A 4,543-nucleotide genomic window follows, 5' to 3' on the forward strand; every position below is an offset into this window, starting at 1 on the left:
GAGGCAAAGAAGCACTCCCATCCCCCTCTATCCTGTGCCTGAACTTCTGCTCTGATGTCCTTACACCAAATCTGGGAGGGAGGGAGAACATGTGCATTTACAGGCAAACCCTCTGTTCTATAGAAGGGATGAATGCATGGTGAAGACTGGCATGGGAGGTTAGGGTCCAAAGTCAAAGGACGAGACCCCACAATTGAAATAAAGCAAAGCAAGACTTTATTCCGTCTATCAAAAAGTCTCAAATTGACCTATTAGGGCCAACTCAAGATAGTGGCAACCACTCCTGGGATTAGGGTCAGTTTATATAGGGAGGGGATGAGGAAGTTCTAGCTTCTGTTGGTCTTTAAAATGATTGGCTACTATCTAGGGTACCTTCTTACTGCTCCCTCTTGTCCTTTCCAGATAAGCTTTCTGGTATGGTCAGAGGCTTCATGGTGGTGTTAAATGAAAACTTAAGCTTGATAAAGAGAAGCCTAAGAGGTTTACAACATGGAGTCCTTTACAAAATGGCATCTCCCTCCCCTGTTCAGGACCTAGGGCCCCACAGGGGAATGTTCAAAATCACCTTCCACAGAAGCTAAATTTAGAAAATAGCATCTGTGGGGCTAGAGAGATAGCATGGAGGTAAAGCATTTGCCTTTCATGCAGAAGGTCATTGGTTGGAATCTTGGCATCCCATATGGTCCCCCGAGCCTGCCAGGAGCGATTTCTGAGCATGGAGCCAGGAGTAATCCCTGAGTGCTGCCAGGTGTGATCCAAAAACCAAAAAAAAAAAAAAGAAAAGAAAAGAAAATAGCCTCTGTGATCCCTAGGCCCCTCATCTGTACTCAGGCATTTGATCTTCTGTTTTAGTTTTGGTTGTGGGGGCCAGCCTGACTATGCTCAGGGTCACTCCTAGTGAGTTCACAAGACCATATGCGATGCTGAGGTTGGCTGATGAACCCAAGTTGGCTGTGTGCAAGGCAAGTACCTTTTCCACTCTACTATGGCTCCAGCCACTAGTCTTTTGTTTTAAAAATGCTATATTGTCACTTGCTCTTCAAGCCTGTGTTCTCCTATGAACACATACTTTGCTTGCTTGTCTCTGTTTCTTTGCTTACCTATTTCCACCCTGGAGAAGCTTGTTCTCTCTTAAACACATGCTTCTCTCTCTCCCCTTACATCTTTCTATATAAGCTTCAATAAAAACTATCTTGCTTCACCAAAAAATAAAAATAAATCAATGCTATCTACTTTGCCCACCTGGGGACACCAAATGTAATGAGAGAAAGGGGGAGGGGGGAAGAGAGAGAGAGAGAGAGAGAGAGAGAGAGAGAGAGAGAGAGAGAGAGAGAGAGAGAGAGAGAGAGAGAGAGAGAGAGAGAGAGAGAGAGAGAGAGAGAGAGAGAGAGAGAGAGAGAGAGAGAGAGAGAGAGAGAGAGAGAGAGAGAGAGAGAGAGGGAAAGGGGCCTGAAACTCGGGGAGGGGGGTTAACTGCTTCATTTCATGCTAGGAGAGGGAAGATAAAAAAGGAAAAAACAAAACCAAAAATATAAGAATTAAAGCTATGCCAAGAAGAAACAAGTGAGGTATATCTAGCTGATGCTTATTCCAGGAGGGCCTGGGCCACCCACCCACCTACCCCTCCCCTAAGGATCTCCCCTGGTTTCTTCCTCTCCCCTCTCTAACCATCAGGTTTCTCCTTTTATATCCTCCTGTCAGTTGATAATCACAGGAGGCGGTCCTAGTCAATTGATAGTTACAGTGGGGGTGTCATTACCCCTTAAAGATACAGTAACATTTATACAATAACATTCCAGTTCTGTCCCTAGAACCATTAGATTGGTCCCCTGAGCCCCACAAGTAATGATTTCCGAGCATAGAGCTGGGAGTGAGCCCTGAGTATTGCTGAATGTAGCCTAAACTTCCATCCCAATTTGACCCTCACTCTCCAAAATTCAGAACTAAAGATGAAGATGGGGTCCAATAAGCTTAGCGCGCGCGCACACACACACACACACACACACACACACACACACACACACACACCAGAACAAAATAAAATTCAACCTGAGTCAATTTACTGCTTTTATTAAACTGCTGATGAATCTGAAATATTCATCTAGCAGCTAGAAGGGAGCTGAGGGGCCAGGTATAAGAAGACCATGAGGACTTAAGAGGAAAGAATTAAGTTTTGTTTTTGTTTGGGTGGCCACTCCCTTCGGGGATTTGATCCAGGGTCAACTGCTGCAAGGCAAATACCTTACCCACTATATAATCTATCTGACCCAAGAAAGGAGTTTTTATGGTAACGTTGTTGTCTTAGGGGGGTAGTGGGGCCTGTCAGGCAGATTACTCCCCTGGGACCCCATTAAGAAAATGGAGTTCCCAACCCATTAGTTTACAGGTCTGTTTCTGGGGCAAAGAAAAAGTTTCAAGGGCCTAAGGTGAACACTTTGTATGTAGGAGTCCTGAGTCTAAACCCAGCACCACCCTGAATGACCCCCATGAAACTGTACTGCCCCAGAGCATTTTCTATGTGGGGTCCCCTTCCCAAAGTAAAAGGTTGTTCATATGGGGCAAGAAAGCTACTCAGCAGTAGTGCTCATGCCATGCCATGCCATGCCTGTGTGAGGTCCTAGGTCCCATTTCAGGCACTGCCAAAAATAAAATAACAACAAACAAGCGCCATAATGAAGAGATTCCATTTCTGGGAGATACCGAAACTGGAATTAAGTAAATCTCAGTTTGATGACATGGGCTTAGCCTAAGTGACTCTATTTAAGACTTGCTGAGCAGCATATTGGAAATAGTTATAGGGGAGATTAGCAGAGAAATGCGCAACAAATGATCCCGTGCTTGCCAGGCTGAGTCACAGATGTGTAGCCATGTCGGGAACGCCTCTGCTGTGGCAGACTCTGGGCTGTCCCTGATACCAAAGCTGATAAGTTCTGCAGAACAGGACCACACTTCCCATTTCTTGTTCCTAGAAACAGGAAGTGCTAGTTATTCCATGGACCACTTTGTAAACAAGGTATAAGAAGGACTTCTGGGGGGGGGGGAGAGAGAGAGAGAGAGAGAGAGAGACAGAGAGAGAGAGAGAGAGAGAGAGAGAGAGAGAGAGAGAGAGAGAGAGAGAGAGAGAGAGAGAGAGAGAACATGGGGTTAAGGTATTTGCTTTGCTTGTGTCAACTCTATCATCATATATGGTTTTGCAGGCGCTGCTGGGGGTCACTCCTGAGCAGAAAGCCAGGAATGGTTCCTGAGCTCTGCCAGGTATGGACCAACTCTCCCCCCCTAATTAAAGGGGTCCTATCCCCATTATTCTAATGAGTCCTATAGAAGACCAGGACCATGGTCCTCTGTTCTTGGACTAATTCTGAACTACAGATGCCCCAAATGAAACAAATCAGCATTAGTTTTGGAAATTTCATGTATATAGGGGGTATTGTTTTCTATTCCTACTTTTTGGAATCTGGCTTCTATGTCTGAAACAACAAAAAATCTAAGAGCCATTCTTTCATATTTACACTCATGTCATTAATTAAGGGATCATGAAGCCAGAGAAACTTGGTCTGCAGTCTCCAGGTTGTAAAACCCAAAGGCCAAGACAGCCAGCCACTCATGGCAGACCAAGTTAGCTTTCAGAAACAATCAGAAACAAAGCTGCTTCCTTTGCTTCAACTTTTTTTTCTTTCTTTTTTTATTTAAACACCTTGATTACACACATGATTGTGTTTGGGTTTCAGTCATGTAAAGAACATCACCCATCACCAGTGCAACATTCCCATCACCAATGTCCCAAATCTCCCTCCTCCCCACCCGACCCCCGCCTGTACTCTAAACAGGCTCTCCATTTCCCTCATACATTCTCATTATTAGAACAGTTCAAAATGTAGTTATTTCTCTAACTAAACTCATCACTCTTTGTGGTGAGCTTCCTGAGGTGAGCTGGAACTTCCAGCTCTTTTCTCTTTTGTGTCTGAAAATTATTATTGCAAGAATGTCTTTGCTTCAACTTTTACCTCCTCCAGTCTCTCCCCAGCTCCTAACCCCATCTGTCTTAACACTACGCAAGGCATATCTGTTTTCACTCAAATAAATGTGGACCATTTTAATATGCTTTGATTTGTTTTATTTATTTATTTATTTTATTTTTTGGTTTTTGATTTTTTTTTTAACAATGAGCAGATATAACTACTAATTCCCTTTGAATTGCAAAAATATATAATCATTCTACTGAACAGGTTTAAGAAATCCTGGGATCAGGTTTAAATTATGACAGGGGCCAGTAAAGAACAGAAGGACTGGAACATATGCTGTGCTTGCAGAGGCCCTAAGTTCTAGACCTAGAACAATTCTTTCTCAAGAGTTGCTGGAAGCAACCCCTGAGCACTGACTCAGAAGTCACCCCTGAGCACCACTAAATGTATGACTTCAAACTCAAGCAAACAAAAATAAAATAGAGAAAAGAAAATGCGGGCCTGGAGAGATAGCACAGCGGTGTTTGCCTTGCAAGCAGCCGATCCAGGACCTAAGGTGGTTGGTTCGAATCCCGGTGTCC

The sequence above is a fragment of the Suncus etruscus genome, chromosome 5 (genome assembly GCF_024139225.1).
Source record: "Suncus etruscus isolate mSunEtr1 chromosome 5, mSunEtr1.pri.cur, whole genome shotgun sequence".
NCBI lineage: Eukaryota > Metazoa > Chordata > Mammalia > Eulipotyphla > Soricidae > Suncus > Suncus etruscus.